Source organism: Dendrobates tinctorius, unplaced genomic scaffold (genome assembly GCF_039654945.1).
Source record: "Dendrobates tinctorius isolate UK_male_01 unplaced genomic scaffold, ASM3965494v1 ptg000044l, whole genome shotgun sequence".
NCBI lineage: Eukaryota > Metazoa > Chordata > Amphibia > Anura > Dendrobatidae > Dendrobates > Dendrobates tinctorius.
The window spans coordinates 20,743,786-20,763,246 of NW_027361712.1; the positions used below are offsets into that span (position 1 = coordinate 20,743,786).

Here is a 19,461-nt window from a genome sequence, read left to right on the forward strand (position 1 = left end):
TAGATATAGAGATATATATAGAAAGATATAGAGATAGATAGATAGATAGATAGATATAGAGATAGATGTAGAGATAGAAAGATAGATATAAAGATAGAGCGATAGATAGAGATAGATATAGAAATAGATAGATATAGATAATAGATAGAGATAGATAGAGATAGATAGATATAGATAATAGATAGAGATAGAAAGATAGATAGATAGATATAAGAGAGATAGAGAGAGAGATATATAGAGATATAGAGATAGAGAGACAGCTAGAGAGAGCGAGAGAGATATAAAAAAAAACAAAAAAAACAATACTCACCTCTCCTCCTCACTCCCACGCTGATCCCGGCTTCAGTGTCAGGAGCTGCCCCCTCTGCCAGACACACAGCGGGTGCGCGATGTAGTGACGTCATCCCGCACTGGCTGTGAGCCAGGAGCAGAGAGGACTGAGGGCGGCGCCGGCCCTGATTTACAGCTGTAGTCTGCAGAGCGGCTTACTGGGCTGGGGGCGGGGCCTCTGGGGGTGGAGACCTGAAATGAGATTCACTGCTTCGCAGTGAATATTCATTTCTCTTTAGCAGCGGGGTCAGGGGCTCCTGCCTCCTGACACCCGCTGCTGCTCCGCTGGAGCAGCGGGGGCCCTAGGCAACTGCTGGCCCTGTATGCCAGCAGGTGCCAGGGCCCACCAGATGCCAGGGCCCACCGGAGATTCCACCGGTTCTCCGGTGGGCCAGTCCGACGCTGGCCCCTGATGTACCTAAACAGTGGAAACCCCCCACAAGTAACCCCATTTTGGAAACTAGACCCCCAAGGAACTTATCTAGATGTGTGGTGAGCACTTTGAACCCCCCCAGTGCATCACAGAAGTTTATAATGCCCGGGCGTGAAAATAAAAAAATCATATTTTTTCCCCAAACATGATCTTTTAGTCCAAAATTTTTTTAATTTCCCAAGGGTAACAGGAGAAATTGGACCCCAAAAGTTGTTGTCCAATTTGTCCTCAGTACGCTGATACCCCATATGTGGGAGAAAACTACTGTATGGGCACACGTCGGGGTTTGGAAGGGAAGTAGTGACGTTTTGGAATGCAGACTTTGATGGAATGGTCTGCGGGTGTCATGTTGCCTTCGGAGAGCCCCTGATGTACCTAAACAGTGTAAACCCCCCACAAGTGACCCCATTTTAGAAAATAGACCCCCTAAGGAACTTATCTAGATGTGTGGTGAGCACTTTGAACCCCCCAGTGCTCCACAGAAGTTTATAACGCCCGGGCGTGAAAATAAAAAAATCATATTTTTTTTCCACAAAAATGATATTTTTGCCCCCAATTTTTTATTTTCCTAAGGGTAACAGGAGAAATTGGACCCCAAAAGTTGTTTTTGCGGGACGAGTTGTCGTTTTTATTGGTACCATTTTCGGGCACGTGATTTATTTTGGGGGTTGCGTTTACAACGTTCCGCGTGCGGTAAAATTGATAAAGCAGTTTTATTCTTCGGGTCAGTACGATTACAGCGATACCTCATTTATGTCCTTTTTTATGTTTTGGAGCTTTTATGCACTGAAAACAATTTTATATAAAAAATAATTATTTTGCGGGAGAAGATGACGTTTTCAGCGGTACCATGGATATTTATATGCGTCTTTTTGATTGCGCGTTATTGCACTTTTTGTTCGGCGGTATGATAATAAAGCATTATTTTTTTGCTTATATAAATACATATATTTACTGATTACAAGCAACCAAAAAATGAATACAATGTCATAGGAACACAGCATAATCTAATCTATCGTTCAACCCCAATACTCCTTGTGCGTTACTTTTGATAATCCACCTTGCTTCACGTTGCAACAGTAATTTATTGTGATCACCACCTCCTGGTGGAAACTTCACTACTTCCAAACCTGCAAACTTCAAACATAGTGGGTTAGAACCATGCTCCTCCTGAACATGTTTTATTAGCCTCAAAGTTCCTTTACCTGTTGAAATGGAACGGACATGTTCCTGAAACTGTACAAACATAGGTCTTTTTGTCTATATAGTAATGAAAAGAGGGACAAAAAAACTATATGAACCACGAATTTTGTCTTACAAGTCATTAAATCGCGTATTTTATGATGAATGGGGCCGATCTGTAAAGAAATACCAGTTAAATGTTGATTACAAAAACTGCGGTCACCACATTTAAAATTTCCTTTTGAAGTTAACCAGGTTTCCTGTGTATTACAAACGCGATTATGCACCAATAAATAAGTGAGATTATTAGTCCTTTTGTAGGAAAAACGAGGTTTAGTTTTGCACAATTTGTTAAGGTCCTTATCAGTATTTAACCCCTTCATGACCCAGTCTATTTTGACCTTAATGACCAGGCCATTTTTTGCAATTCTGACCAGTGTCCTTTTATGAGTTAAAACCTCTGGAATGCTTCAACGCATCCAAGCGATTCTGAGAATGTTTTTTTGTGACATATTGGGCTTCATGTTAGTGGTAAATTTAGGTCGATAATTTTTGCGTTTATTTGTGAAAAAATGGAAATTTGGCAAAAATTTTGAAAATTTTGCAATTTTCAAATTTTTAATTTTTATTCTGTTAAACCAGAGAGATATGTGACACAAAATAGTTAATAAATAACATTTCCCACATGTCTACTTTACATCAGCACTATTTTGGAAATAAAAAAATTTTTTGTTAGGAAGTTATAAGGGTTAAAAGTTGACCAGCGATTTCTCATTTTTACAACAAAATTTACAAAACCATTTTTTTAGGGACCACCTGACATTTGAAGTCACTTTGAGGGGTCTATATGGCAGAAAATACCCAAAATTGACACGATTCTAAAAACTGCACTCCTCAAGCTACTCAAAACTACATTCAAGAAGATTATTAACCCTTCAGGTGCTTCACAGGAACTAAAGCAATGTGGAAGGAAAAAATGGACATTTTAATTTTTCCAACAAAAATTTTATTTTAGCATCAATTTTTTCATTTTCACATGGGCAACAGGATAAAATGGATCCTAAAATTTGTTGGGAAATGTCTCCTGAGTACGCAGATACCTCATATGTGGTCATAAACCACTGTTTGGGCGCACGGCAGGGCTCAGAAGGGATGGAGTGCCATTTGACTTTTTGAATGGAAAATATGCTAGAATATTGAGTGGTTGCCATGTCGCGTTTGGAGAGCCCCTGTGTGCCTAAACATTGGATCTCCACCACAAGTGACCCCATTTTGGAAACTAGACCCTCCAAGGAACTTATCTAGATGCATAATGAGCACTTTGAACCCCCAGGTGCTTCACAAATTAATCCGTGAAAAAAAAAAAGTACTTTTTATTACAAAAAATTTCTTTTAGCCTCAGTTTTTTCATTCATTTTCGCATGGGCAACAGGATAAAATGGATCCTAAAATTTGTTGGGCAATTCCTCCAGAGTACACAGATACCTCATATGTGGTCATAAACCACTGTTTGGGCGCACGGCAGGGCCCGGAAGGGAAGGAGCGCCATTTGACTTTTTGAATGGAAAATTAGCTCCAATCGTTAGCGGACACCATGTCGCGCTTGGAGAGCCCCTGGGCGCCTAAACATTGGAGTTCCCCCACAAGTGACCCCGTTTTGGAAACTAGACCCCAGAAGGAACTTATCTAGATGCATAGTAAGCATAGTAAGCAAGTGCTTCACAGGCGTTTATAAAGCAGAGCAGTGAAAATAAAAAATCACTTTTTTCCGCAAAAATAATTTTTTTAGCCCGCTATTTTTTATTTTCACAAGGCTAACAGGAGAAATTGGACCACAAAAGTTGTTGTGCAATTTGTCCTGAGTACACCGATACCCCATATGTGGGGGGGTACTACACTGTTTGTAAGCATGGGAGAGCTCAGAAGGGAAGGAGTGCCATTTTGGAATGCAGACTTTGATGGAATGTTCTGCGGGCGTCATGTTGCGTTTGCAGAGCCCCTGATGTGCCTAAACAGTAGAAACCCCCCACACGTGACCCCATTTTGGAAACTAGAACCCCCAAGGAGCTTATCTAGATGTGTTGTGAGCACTTTTAACCCCCAAGTGCTTCACAGAAGTTTATAACGCAGAGCCATGAAAATAAAATAAAAAAATTCCTCAAAAATGATTTTTTTAGCCCGCTATTTTTTAACCAGGGGAACAGGATAAATTGGACCCCAAAAGTTGCTGTCCAGTTTGTCCTGAGTACGCTGGTATGCCATATGTGGGGGGAACCACTTGTTTGGGCGCACAGCAGTGCTCAGAAGGGAAGGAGCGTTATTTAACTTTTAGAATGGAAAATTAGATCCAATCGTTAGCGGACATCATGTCACATTTGGAGAGCCTCTGTGCGCCTAAACATTGGAGCTCCCCCACAAGTGACCCCATTTTGGAAACTAGACCCCCGAAGGAACTTATCTAGATGTGTGGTGAGCACTTTGAACCCCCAAGTGCTTCACAGAAGTTTATAACGCAGAGCCGTGAAGATAAAAAATATTTTTTTCCTCAGAAAATGATTTTTAGCCCACTATTTTTTATTTTCACAAGGGTAACAGGATAAATTAGACCCAAAAGGTTGTCGTTCAGTTTTTTCTGAGTATGCTGGTACCCCATATGTGGGGGGGAACCACTGTTTGGGCACACGTCGGGGCTCGGAAGGGAAGTAGTGACGTTTTAAAATGCCAACTTGATGGAATTGTCTGCGGGCGTCATGTTACGTTTGCAGAGCCACCCAAGGAACTAATCTAGTTATGTGGTGAGCACTTTGAACCCCCAAGTGCTTCACAGCACAGAAGTTTATAACACAGAGCCATGAAAATAAAAAAAAAAATTTCCCCTCAAAAAATGATTTTTAGCCCACTATTTTTTATTTTCACAAGGGTAACAGGATAATTTAGACACCAAAAGTTGTTGTCCAGTTTGTCCTGAGTACTCTGGTAACCCATATGTGTGGGGGACAACTGTTTGGGCACACGTTGGGGCTCGGAAGGGAAGTAGTGATGTTTTGAAATGCCGACTTGATGTTACGTTTGCAGTGCCCCTGATGTACCTAAACAGTGGAAATGCCCCCCCTGTGCGCCTAAACATTGGAGCTCCCCCACAAATGACCCCATTTTGGAAACTAGACCAACCAAGGAACTAAATCTAGATGTGTGGTGAGCACTTTGAACCCCCAAGTGCTTCACAGAAGTTTATAACGCAGAGCCGTGAAAATAAAAAATAATTTTTTCCACAAAAATATTTTTTTAGCTCCCATTTTTTATTTTCCCAAGGGTAACAGGGGAAATTAGACCCCGAAAGTTGTTGTGCAATTTTTCCTGAGTATGCTGATACCCCACATGTGGGGGTAAACCACTGTTTGGGCACACGTCGGGGCTCGGAATGGAGGGAGCACTGTTTGACTTTTTGAAAGCAAAATTTCCTGGAATAAATTGTGGCGCCATGTCGCGTTTGGAGACTCCGTGTTGTGCCTAAATAGTGGAAACCCCTCAATTCTATCTCCAACCCTAACCCCAACACACCCCTAGCCCTAATCCCAACCCTAATCATAACCCTAACCACAACTCTAATCCCAACACACCCCTACCCCTAATCCCAACTCTAACCCACCCCTAACCCTAATCTTAACCCAAATTCCAACCCTAACCCTAATTACAACCCTAACCCTAATCCCAACCCTAATTCCAACCCTAACCCTAATCCTAACCTTAATTCCAACCGTAACCATAATTCCAACCCTAACCCTAATTCCAACCCTAACCCTATTTCTAACCCTAACCCTATTTCTAACCTTAACCTTATTTCTAACCTTAACCCTAATTCCAACCCTAACCCTAATTCTAACCCTAGCCCTAACCCTAACCCTAGCCCTAACCCTAACCCTAATGGAAAAATAAAAATAAAAATATTTTCTTTATTTTATTATTTGTCCCTACATATGAGGGTGATAAGGGGGCGGTGATTTAATTTTTTTATTTTGATGACTCTGAGAGTTTATCACAGTGATCAAAATAAATGAATGAATCTGCAGGTTGCAGATTCGAGCGTGCGCACTGCGCCATTTTCCAAGATGGAGGCGCCCATGATCCGAGACAGCAGGACACCGGGACGGCCAGAGGGACGTTGCAGGCACTGTGGAGGCTGGCGGGGGGAGCGGAGGGAAGGGGAGGGGGGGCACATTATGACGGCGGCTGCCGATAGGTGCCATCAGTCGGTGGCGGCACTGCCAGTCGGTGGGGGGGGCCTGATCGGTGTCTCCAGCCACGGCAGATGCTATTGCAGCATTGGCCATGGCTGGATTGTAATATTTCACCCAATTTCATTGGTGAAATATTACAATTGCTCTGATTGGCTGTTTCACTTTTAAAGGCCAATCAGAGCGATCGTAGGCATGTGGGGGCTAAGCCACGCCCCATGGGGGTTAACTATGAAGGGTCCTCTGTGTGCGGGTCAGGTGACCTTTCAGTGACCCCTGTCACCCGACCCACAGGGGGGCAATCAATTCATGATGCCACATGGGTCATATTGGCACGACTTTTCATAACGTGGTGTCAAAGGTCGGGAAGGGGTTAATACATGCTTATTTTTTCAGATCGATGCATGAATGACCTTATCCAAAAGGCTGTGTTTAAAGCAAAAATTCAAATGTTTTTCCTGAGGTGTGGCACTTTTTTTTTACTATTATTATTGCTACCTCTCTGGTCTCAGACAGTATTTTTTCTCAATATATCAGTATGTGAAAGCTTGGAAACACGATCTGCAGCTTCATTTAGTATTGCTGAGGGATATCCTCTATTAATAAAACGGGATTTGAGATGTTTGATTTATTCTTCAAATGTATCATCATCATTATTTATTTTCCTCAATCGCAACATTTGACTATAAGACAAACTTCTTTTCGTATAGTAGGGGTGTGCTGACTCAAAATGTAACAAAGAATTTGTAGCAGTGATTTTTTTATGAACCTTCGTAATGATTTCATCATTTTTTATGGTAATATCAATATCCAAAAAATTCGAGCTATTTCCTCCAAAAATGGATGTAAACCGCATATTTTCATTATTGGCGTCATTCAAAAATGCCACAAAATCATAAAATTCCGTTTCCCCTCCTTCCCAAATGATGAAAATGTCATCCACAAAGCGCAAAAAACACTTTATATGTTTAAGAAAAGGGTTTCTAGGACTGGTGATGTATTTTTCTTCAAATGCCTCTAAAAACAGATTGGCGAACACATAAGCCACAGGCGACCCTCTGCAAATACCACTGATCAAGAAATTTAAAAGCGTTATGAGTCAAAATGAATTCCAAACCTTCTATTACGTCTTCTCCGGTCATTGTCGCAATCGCTGAGGCCTGGGGATGCTGCGGGGATGCCGGAACGTGAGAATAACACCATTTTTTATTTTCATCCTTTTTTTTAACAGGGATATGGTACCCAGGACCTGGAGGACATTCTCCTCCCCTCCAGACCGTGGGTACCATCCACACATTTTCCGCTTACTTTGCGCATGGTGGCCATAGCCACATGCAGAAAATAAGCAGAACAATGTATTTCTATGTGTGCGGAATTCCCGCGATTCTGCACAAAGATGAGCATGCTGCCTATTTTTCCGCAAGGCGATTTTGCCGCGGAAAAATACACAGCATTAGCATAGCATGTGCGGAATGCCATTGAATTCAATGGGCTGCTTATTTTATGCGCTTTTGCAGCGAAAAAACACGGCAAAAACGCATAAAATCCGCTGGAAATCCGGATGTTTGCACACAGACTTAATCTTAATTTCTATCTGGAGACAAAACAGCCCCATAACCAGCAAATCATGAATTATAATGTTTCCAAGTACACTAATAAGCTATTCAATGAAAAAACAGGAAAGTGCTTTCAAAGATACCGATGGTACAAAGCTTGGTCTTGGAGGCAATAAAAAACACTTGCAGAGCAAATCAAATAATATTTCTTGTACAAGACCTAGAGGTGGCTAATTAGCCATCCATAATAAATTAATGACATAATGAGGATAGAGATGAACTACAGTAGATGTCTGGTACGATGAGATCAATTCCTCAACAGTATTGGTCTATACATATAAAGATAAATTCAATCTATTACGAATGAATTACATAAAACTTATTGGAAACAGGGGTTGTGTGACTGCAGACTTATGAATCCCCCCAGCTCACACACTGTGCACTGTGGGGATTCGCCGGTTTCTGAACCGGGAACAGTGGGTATGAATGAGTTATACAAACCCCTGGCCAGGGTATGTATGGGGTTAGGCCACACCCTCTAGTTGCACAGCTTATCTAGCACTAAGTCTAAACTTAAACCTAACCCTAAACCTAATCTTAACCTTAACCCAATCCTTAGTCCAAAGTCTAACCCTAGTCCTAACACTAACCCTACGTCTAACCCAAGCCTTACGTCTAACTCAGTGTTGTCGATTGCATTAAAGATCCAGAGCTTCTGCCCAGAATTTATTGCCTGGTGGTCCTAATCTCCAGCGAACGCCAGGTTGAACTGTGTCAGTGTCAACATGGCTCCGATAAAGTTAAATCCCAAATTAAAGCAGGGAGTCACAAACCTTCAGCCCTATCTTTGTCTAGTTTCTAGACCGCAGGCTGCTGAATGTCAGCAGTCAACAAGACGTTATTGTCCCAGCACAGGTGGCACAATGACATCCCTGAATTGCGCTGTGTAAGGACAGTGCCAGCACCCCTGCACAAGTCCCTTTCCTCCTCTCCCAGGCTGCTGTGGTTCTTGCAGTCTCTGCTTCCTTGCAGAGCCAGTGCATGGAGCGCAGATCTCCTGGGAGAGTGCTTAGAGAGATCGTGTGCTTCATGCATCTTAAAGTGGCCACATTCTTCTGTAAATGTCCCCAGCCAATGGCTGGGAGGCATAAGATATTTAAGACCCCCTCCCCCAATAGGGAGGTGCCTTAGCTTTAGTCCTTAGTGTATTACATGTACCCGGCTCCCTGTTCCTGATCCATCCTGTGATCCTGCACCTGTCTGTCCTGTGTTCCAGTAAGCTGTCCCATCTGTTCCAGTTACTGTCCTTTCTAGCCGCCGTGCAGAATCAAACCCCCTGCTATCCATTTCCTGGCTATCCTGACTCTCTGAGTCCAGCCCTGCTCCAGTACACCCATTAGGCGGTCAGCTGCTGCAGCTCCGGAGTCTATCCTGGAGTGGTAAGTGGCATCCACCTGGATCCAAGTATAACCACACCATCAGGGTCTATAGTGAAGTACTAGGTGATTGATTAGTTATGCCCCTTCGTGTTCCCTCCGGACCGTGGGACAGTGGTTCCTGTGCTAGCCCATTGCTTGTACAAACAGAAAAAGATTTCCTGTGCACCAGGTATTTTCAAGTCTTCTTTTATTTCATCATTAAAATGTCACAAACATGGCACAGCATCTATATTTTGCCCACTAGCAGCCTTTCTCAAGCCAAAAAATATCACCAGAATACATACACAACATGTACCAACATTTTTGGGAGAGATATGGAGCTATCATACTGTGTGTGTTGTTGTGGGAAGTCATCATACTGTGTGAGGATGCTGTTGTGGCCATCACATCATATGCTAGGAAGTGGGGTAATCATACTGTGTGTGGGGGAAAGCTGTGGTGGCATTATACCAGGGGGGATAAAACTGTGTGGGCATCATTCTGTTAAGGGAGGTGACTGTAGTGGCAACATACTCTGTGGGGACATGTGAGAGCATGATAATGTGTTTGGGGCACTGTGGGGACATTATACTGTGCATGTTGGAGGCACTAAGGGAGTATCATATTATTTACGGGGACATTTTGTGGGGCATCATACTCTATGTGGGTCATGAAAGTGTTTGAGAACACTAAAGGGCTTCAATAGTGGAAAAATAATTAGGCAAGTGCCTTAATACATGCCCCTCTTCCTGTCTTTAAAACTTGGGAGGCGTGCCCCTATGCATCCATGCCCGGACCACACCCATTTCACAACTAATCACACCCATGTCCACGCCCAACCACACCCATTTAGCACTGCTGATCACAGTGACTGGTACTGAGGGCACAATGGCTGGCATTATGGCCACAGTGGCTGGTACTGTGGGCACACTGACAGGTACTGAGGAAAAGAAAGAAAACAGAGAGAGAGAGAAAAGAGAAAACAGAGAGAGAGAGAAAGAAAGCAAGGAGAGCGAGAAAGAAAGAACAGAGAGAGGAAGAACAGAGAGAGGAAAGGTCAGAGAGAGAAAGAAGAAAGAACGGAGAGAGAAATAAAGAGGGGAAAGAACAGAGAGCGAAAGAAAGAACAGAGAAAGAGAAATAAAGGGGAAAGAAAGAAATAACAGAGAGAAAGAAATAGGGGAAAAAAGAAAGAACAGAGAAAAAAGGAAAGAGAAAGAAAGAACACAAAGAGAAAGAAAGAGGGGACAGAAAAAAGAACAGAGAAAGAGAGAGAGAAAAAGAACAGAGAGAGAAAGAAAGAGGGGAAAAAGAAAGAGAGAAAGAAAGAAAGAAAGAAAGAAAGAGGGAAAGAAAGAACACAGAGAGAACAGATAAAAAGAAAGAGAAAGAAAGAACAGAGAGAAAGAGAAAGGAAGAACAGAGAGAGAAAGAAAGAGGGGAAAGAAAGAACAGAGAAAGAGAAAGAAGGGGAAAGAAAGAACAGAGAGAAAGAAAGAAAGAAAAAAAGAGAGGAAAGAAAAAAGAACAGAGAGAAAGAAAGAACAGAGAGAGAGAGAAAGAAAGAGGGGACAGAAAAAAGAACAGAGGGAGAGCAAAAGAAAGAAAGAGGGAAAAGAAAGAACAGAGAGAGAAAGAAAGAGGGGAAGAAAGAAGAGAGAGAAAGAAAGAAGTAAAGAAAGAGAAAGAACAGAGAGAAAGAAAGAGTTGAAAGAAATAGAAAGAAAGAAAGAGGGGAAAGAAAGAACAGAGAGAGAAAGAAAGAACAGAGGGAGAAAGAAAGAACAGAGAGTGAATGAAAAAAAAGAAAGATTAGAGAGAGTAAGAAAGAACAGAGAGAGAAAGAAAGAGAGGAAAAGAAATAAAGAACAGAGAGAAAGAAAGAGGGGAAAGAAAGAACAGAGAAAAAGAAAGATAAAGAAAGAAAGAACAGAGAGGGAAAGAAAGAGGGGACAGAAAAAAGAATAGAGAGAGAGAAAGAAAGAGGGGGAATAAAGAAAGAAAGAGGGAAAAGAAAGAACAGAGAGAGAGAACAGATAGAAAGAGAGAACAGAGAAAGAAAGAACAGAGAGAGAAAAAAAGAGGGGAAAGAAAGAACAGAGAGACAAAGAAAGAAGGGACAGAAAAAAAGAACAGAGGGAGAGCAAAAGAAAGAGGGGAAGAAAGAAAGAACAAAGAGAAAGAAAGAGTAAAGAAAGAAAGAATAGAGAGAGAAAGAAAGAGAAAAAAAGAAAGAAAGAAAGAAAGAAAGAAAGGGGGAAGAAAGAAAGAACGGAGCAATAGAGAGAAAGAAAGAGGGGAAAGAAAGAACAGAGAGAGAAAGAAAGAGAAAAAGAAGAAAGAAAGAACAGAAAAAGAAAGAAAGAAAGAGGGGAAAGAAAGAACACAGAGATAGAGAGAAAGAAAGAGGGGAAAGAAAGAACCAAGAGAGACAGAGAAAGAACAGAGAGAGAGAAAGAAAGAAAGAAAGAAAGAAACAAGTAAAGAAAGAAAGAGAACAGAGAGAATGAAAGAGAGAAAGAAAGAGGGGAAAGAAAGAACAAAGAGACAGAGAAAGAACAGAGAGAGAGAAAGAAAGAAACAAGTAAAGAAAGAAAGAAAGAGAACAGAGAGAATGAAAGAAAGAAAGAAAGAGGGGAAAGAAAAAGAAAGAAAGAAGGGAAAGAAAGAACAGAGAGAGAAAGAACAGAGAGAGAGAAAGAAAAAAGAAAGATTAGAGAGAGAAGGAAAGGACAGAGAGAGAAAGAAAAAGAGAGGAAAAGAAAGAACAGAGAGAGAGAATGAAACAGAGAGAGAAAGAACAGAGGAAGAAAGAAACAGAGAGAGAGAAGGAAAAAACAGAAAAAGAAACAGAGAGAGAAAGAAATAAAGAAAGATTCTATAAAGATACTATTGCAGCCCGGCTCCCATTGTAATGCCCACCTGAGCCTCCCGATGCAGTACATATCATGATGCGCTCACATGGCTGGCATCCCTGATTCCAAGGCTATCCCATTGTCTGCATTGTCAGAGGAGGACATGGTGATGGATCTGAAGCATTCCCTGAAGTGCCTCCTTGGTTCCGTCACAATCTCCTCATGAAATTTCCTCATTTCTGGTCAGCTTACTGCACATCACTTCCGGGGGAACGTCACATGTGAGTTTTAAAGTGCTCCTCAGGGCTCCTCCGTATACTCCTGTGTCCGCGGGAAAAGCCCGCTTTGTATGCCTCATACACACTTGGCTCCGCTCCGTACATCCCATACACACATGACTCCTCTCCACACACCCCAAACACACACAGCTCTGCTCCGCATACCCCATACACATGCGGCTCCGCTCCGTACACCAAGTATACACACGGCTCCACTCCGTACACCTCGTATGCGCGCGGCTCCGCTCCGTACACCTCATACACATGCGGCTCTGCTCCGTACACCTCATACTCACGCGACTCTATACACCTCTTACATGCGCGGCTCCGCTCCGTGCACCTCATACACACACGGCTCTGCTCCGTACACCTTGTACACACACAGCTCTGCTCCGTACACCTCATACACACACGGCTCTGCTCCGTACACCACGTACACACATGTCTCTGCTCCGTACACCTCGTACACACACAGCTTCGCTCCGTACACCTCGTACACACACGGCTCTGCTCCGTACACCTCGTACTCACACGGCTCCACTCCGTACACCTCGTACACACACAGCTCTGCTACATCCACACTGTAAACCCCTCCTGACCCCACACAGAAACTTCACCTCATCCAGCACCATGACAACCAGCACAGCAGAGTCCTGCAGAGTGCAGACACGAGGCCCCTGATCATGTGACCCCTGACTCCTCCGCTCCTGTGACCTCATCACAGGTCCTGTGCGCGCAGCCACAGAACAACCTAGGACGTCATTGCAGGCTGCGGTGGGTCTCTCTGGGACGCCGAGGATAGGGTCGGAGCATGGGGGGGTGTGATGGCTCAGTGCAGTGCGGGAAAAATAGAGTCACGAGCGGGACGCAGGTGGGGGGGTCAAAAACGGAACTGTCCCAGGAGAATCGGGACGGTTGGGAGCTATGCATAAGGAGCATTATTGCTGCCTGAGGGGCAAAAGGGAACCTTATTATTTTCAAGGTAGGACAGTGAGGACATTACAACTTTATATGGGACACTTATTTTTAGAGGCGCTATCTATCTGGCACACTGTGTAGAATTTCTTTGGTGGGAGGGGGTAATCATAGCAATGACACAACTTTTGAAGTTTTTGGGTTCACTGTTCACTGCCACAGTTAAAGACAGGGTGGGCAGTTTGTGCAAGTTGGGAATAGATGGAGATCGTGAGGGGAAAAATGAAAAGTTAAATGTCCTTCTTATAAACCTGCAAAAAAGTCAAGTGATATTATTGGTAATATTGGTCTCTGGATAGGATGTCCTGTTCTGTAGAGGTACGGTAATATTATGTATTCATTGTGTAGTTATAATGGTAGTAGTCATTCTCATCTTCCTTTCAGCCGGTCTGTATGCCTGTATAGTCTTACACCCACTACCCTGTTTAGAAAACTGGACAGAGGGTGGATATGAGAGAGGGAAGGTATACGGTAAAAGGGGCATAGTGGGCAGTCTGATGGGGGACTAGAGATATCATAGAGGCCGTCAGTGAGCTGTTGTTAGCATAAGAGAAAGCCACATTTATGTACGAACCCACTTTGTATAATGATGGCACCGCATTTATGGACATTCATGCAGCATATATACTATTACTTTCTGCTGATGTCAATCTTACAGAAACCGCAATAGAGCGCCATAATAATTTATCGGGGTCCGGGATGCACCCGGCATGTCATTGTCCGATGGCCTCAGTGTTGCCCCACTATTCATGAATCCCCCCACTCTTTCTGCATTGTTACTCGGCTGTGTGCCTAATGGAAACATAACGCTGAACATCCTCATGTTACAAAGTAACATCAAAGGATAATTAAATAAAACTAAATTTGGAACCACTTTTATCCGACGGCTTAGCATTATCGCATAATATTCATGTTCGTCGTGACATTATGCTATTAGTGCGACTCTAATAAGTCATTTTGAAAGTTTTTTAAGCAATAGATGTTGCATGTTGGGATTAAAGGATGTATTCATCAATTTGAGTCTCTCTGTGAACAGATCTTGAAAGGCCGGTGGGATGAAGCTAATCGTTTGGTATTCAGTCATCTGCATTGCTGAAGATACAAAAAATATTAACCTGTGAGCATTCATATGATGATACTTTCCCAGTAGTCAACTGTATCTGCATAAGATTTAGAAGATTGAAAGGCATATAAAGCATATTCTTATAACTATGGGATGCAAATTACCCAATCTATTAATAAAAATAGTCTTCCACCCAATTCTAGTAATATCCTGCAGCTGGACCATGGATACAGTCACCATGGCAGCTGGAAGATGAGAGAGGCGGGTCCCATGGAAACTGTTACCATGGTGATGAGAGCTGCAGCATCCTTGCTATCTGTACTGACTTATATAATCACTAGAGTGCATTCCTCTCCAGCACACTTGTCACCAGATGCCAGCAATAGGGGCAGCCAAAAAATGCACGAAGAACCTGTATGTACAAGTCTCACTAGGGATATACAGAGGCGGGTACTCGAGAGATTGCCGTCTCCCCAGATATATGTAATTATGGGTCTGCCATTTATAATAATTGCCTAATTAATATGTATAGTATGGAGAATCAGACTTTGTACACATCAGCATTAAGAATGTAAGTCACGGCTCTGTGCCAGATCCATCACATAGCGGACAGCAGCCGTGCCCAAACGGACCCCTTCACTTATCATGGGATTTGTTCTGCTGAGGTGTCTGTCATTTATACAGGAAAAATATCATATTGTGCTATGTTTACTGATAAAAAAAATAGAATCTGGAGCCTTTCAATTCAGATGTGAACAAAGCCTAATCTAAACTGGAATTCTTAAAGAAGAAATTAAAACCATCTGGTGTGACCATGGTCCAACAGAAGATTGCACTAATGCTGCAGCAGAGCAAGGTGGAAAGCTCTAGGATGCTCCAAAGGGTTGCGGGCCTTATAGACCATCTTAATTTCTTCAGTTCAGAAATGTAATATTGTCTGCTGCTCATGGCAGATTGTGATGCTTCCAAAGTACATGTCCATTAGTGTTATTGCATATGCTGCAATCTGCAAAGGAACACTGGCCCCCAGTGCAAAATCTGGAAAGGGCCCTTCACTGTGCTATTTGTAATAATGGTGTCTTTTTTGTGGCAGAGAGGAACCAGGGCTCAGGTGCGACTACTACCTTTGCACTCCCATTAAACATGCCCCTGGCTTACTTAGTATATCAAGAAGGTATGTCAAGAAGGATAACTCATGAAGTTATGGAAATTATAGGATCGATACATGTGTTAGTGATATGCAGATAATGAAAGAAATGGAAACAACATTTTCAAAACATCTCGATTTATTCAGTATTGAGTATGATCACCAGATTCAAAAATACACACACACGCCTTGACATGCTAGCAATGAGGTAACTAATGGTTGTCTTAGGAGATATGTGCTATGATGAATGTACTTGGACATGTAAATCATCAAGATCTGCTACTGACAGCTCCATTTGCAATTGCCAGCCAATAACATCCCAGAGATGCTGAAGGCCATGGTAGCAGGTTTAGTCCATGCATTCTGCCCACAGTAGTGCAAGCAACGTACCGCCTGACATTGTTGTGTTGAAAATCAGCTCCTGGGACACTTTCTTGTTCCCTCATGAAGGTGTCTTCATGGGGTTTCCCACGTTGTCTCCAGTCCAATCTCCACCTATTGCATCCAAGTCAATAGCGGGATTCATTGCTGAAGAGGATAGACATCTTTTCCAGCCTCTATTGCCATCTTGCTCTGTAACACCATGGCTTTTGAGAGGAGTGACTTAAGGTTAATGGAACACCTGTAACTGGTTGTCTCGCTCGTAGCCCAATGTTGTGCAAACACCTCACCGGTACCCAACCTGTGGCGTGGAAGCAACATGTAGCTCGTGGGCCCGTTATGTATGGCTCACGGATGTTTGCCAGCTTGGTGCATTAGCACCAGGTGTAGAAAATGGCTATAAAGAGAAGATCTCCAGATGATGCCTTTAGTGAGTAGCTCTGCACATAGGAGCAAATTTGGATGTGCATATACTGGTGAGAGAGAAGTAGGGGAGATAGGATGATATTGACAGTTAGTGGGCTGCATGAAACTAGATGCAAGTGTGCTGATGTGTGGGATACAGAATGGGAACCCCTGCTTGTAAGTATGCTGCCTTAAAGGGAAGAAGGAACGAGGTATTAGTTTGCTTTCTGTGGAGAAGTTTTGGCTGTTATTACTGTGGGCTCTAGGTGTTACTACTTTTGACAGTTCCTGAGATTATGGTGTAGCGTGGCATAATGTATGGTTGCCAGACTGAATAAATCGAGGTGTTTTCAAAATGTTGTTTCCATTCTTTTCATCATTTGCATATCATTATCACTTTCATAATTATACGACTTTTCTATATCAATTTCAGGTAACATTGTATAAAGTATATCTATCCCAAATCTTTGATTCCTGCAAAAACTCAGTGACCATGGAGACAGAGTTGTATGGTTGTACTCATATGACCTTTAGTCGAAACGCTCTGTGCATACGCACGCAAACACACTCCGTCTTGTAATTTGAGTCTTTTTGACCATGCTGGTCTGAGATTAGAACAAACTGAGCTGGAAATATTACTGACCACATCAAATTTTAATTAGAATCATTTAAGTCCTGGTAGGTAGATGCCAGAATTAGAGGGAATGGAGCTGAAGAGGGTGCATTCCTATAACGACATGAATAGGAATTTAACCCTTCACCGATCCAATCTAACTAAAGCACATACAGAAAAGAATGGAGGAAGACAATTATCAATGTCTATATGTGAATATAGTATGTGTAATCAAAAAGAATCAGAAAATGGTAAAGCACAGGAATGTTACAGCTGTAAGATATATTTCATAATATGATAGAAAATAGAAAAGGATTTGTTGGAAACTAAATGAACAGAGAGAAATAGATATTTTCATGCAGCTTACAACAGTGGTAAAATAAATCATTAACTACTTGAACAATTATGAGGATTATTAGTGATAATGTCAAATGTCTCCAACCAGGACATTAATCTTTACTGGTATCAGGGTTTGTTATGGCACATCTACACAGTTCATAAATTTGGCAGGAAATCAAAGACAAATCTTTGGGAAAATCCTCAGTGCATTCAAGTTTGCTGCAGATCTGCATATGCATTGGAGAGGGTGAGATCTGGTAATAAAATCAACACCATAAATTGATTTCAGAGTGCCGACATAGGTCAGTTTTCTCGCAGCTTCATGTTGAGTTTTCTTTGATGTAGTGAGTGTGAATGAGATTTAGTAAAGCCTCATTTATGTTCCTGTTGCTATAATATGCTCTGAATTTTCATCCATCCCATGTGAACATGCTACTACAAATATTTGATCCTCAATTTAAAACCCCAGACATTTTTTTTTTTTGCCATACTCACACTCCACTAAGCTCTATGTATGTAGCCTGTACCTGGCACATCAACTGAGTAAGCTATGTACATCAGAACAAATGTACCTTGAGAAGGTTGTATGGTCAAACATGTATATAACATAGAAAGTACTCATACACTACTAATCTTCATGATCCTAATTCACGGACCCAATTGGCTTGCTTTCCCATATTCACATTTTTTTTTTCAAATTTCTAGGCAGGCATGTCCTTTCCTGATTAGCGCACCATTATAAAAAAAAATGCTCTCACCTCCAATTAAGCCATTAAAAACTTATGGTGGTCTGTTTTTATCTGGTGGTAACAGTGACATTCCTCACCTTTCCATCAATTAATTACACCGCTATCCATTGGTGGATCTTTTGATCTTCCTAACCCCTTGTGACAGGTTGCCTTATGATGTGTGAAGCAACATACTTCTAAGCATGTTTTATGCATAAGACAGATGTTGAGATGAAAGGAATGGATAAAAGAGTATATTGAGCTGGGAGCAACAGTCAGGAAACTGCGCAGCAACTGAAGTATGGAAAGCCACAGACAACCCTGTAATTTCTATTAGATAAGGACTGTAAGACTTTGAGAAATCTAGCTCAGCTTCTGGAGAGAGTTCCCTGACTCATCAGAGAGTAGAATAATTTACCAGAGGTAAGATCGCACCAATTATAAATGTTCATGCTTCATCAGTAGCGTAAAAGACTCAATCAAAATATCAGGCTTATGATTTATATTCATGTTATTAGTTTGAATATCAAACATTTAACACGTCTGTCATTGGACTACAATGGCATGTAAATATTTGGGCACCCCTGACCAAAATTACTGTTATTGTGCAAGTTGAAGACAAAATGATTTCTAAAAGGCCTAAAGTTAAAGATGACACATTTCCTTTGTATTTTAGGCAAAAAAGTATATTGTCATTTTTTACATTTTAAAAATTACAAAAATGAAAATGGACCGATGCAAAAGTTTGGGCATGGTTAGTACCTCGTTGCACAACTTTTTTAAAGTATCACAGCTTGTAAATGCTTTTTGTAGCCAGCCAATAGTCTTTCAATTCTTGTTTGGGGGATTTTCAGTCACTCTTCCTTGGAAAATTCTCCAAGTTCTGTTAATTCCTGAAACATCTTGCATGCATTGCTATTTTGAAGTCTAGCCACAGATTTTCAATCATGTTCAGATCAGGGGACTGTGAGGGCCATTGTGAAACCTTCAGCTTATGCCTTTTGAGGTAGTCTATTGTGGATTTTGACATGTGTTTAGTATCATTATCCCTTCTTAGAAGTCATCCTCTTTTCAAATTCAGCTTTTTACAGATGGTGTTATGTTTGCACCAAGAATTTGTTGAAATTTAATTGAATCCATTCTTCCCTCTGCCCGAGAAATGTTCTCTGTGCCATTGCCTGCAACACATCCCCAAAGCATGATTGATCCAATGGTTAGCGAGATGTTCTTCTCCTGAAATTCTGTGCTCTTTTTTCTCTACACATACCTGTAAGGTGCCCAAGCGAGGTAGTCGCTGATGAGCTGCTGCTTCTGCACGCTCTGGCACCCTACAGGAAAATTGTGTCCCATTCCTAGTGTGCTGTTAGATGTAAGGTGCATCACACTTGTGGGCCTTAGGCTTCCATCTTTTGGTACCGCTGCACTCAATCCAGGGGACACCAAGTGCTTTTCAACAGTCAAACTTTTACTGAATAGTTCATAGTTAAAACAGAGGAGCATGTGGAATAGGGCACAACAGGTTA

The 19,461-nt window shown here is 42.0% G+C and overlaps 1 long non-coding RNA gene across 1 annotated transcript in view; it reads right to left on the minus strand.

Moving 5' to 3' along the window:
- The window catches only part of LOC141089117 (uncharacterized), a 33,816-nt gene extending 21,620 nt beyond the window's left edge, over positions 1-12,196 (minus strand). The window contains exon 1 of the long non-coding RNA XR_012232181.1: positions 12,077-12,196. This is a non-coding gene — a long non-coding RNA (uncharacterized lncRNA). The remainder of the gene's footprint in view (positions 1-12,076) is intronic.
- Between the last annotated feature and the right edge of the window lie 7,265 nt (positions 12,197-19,461).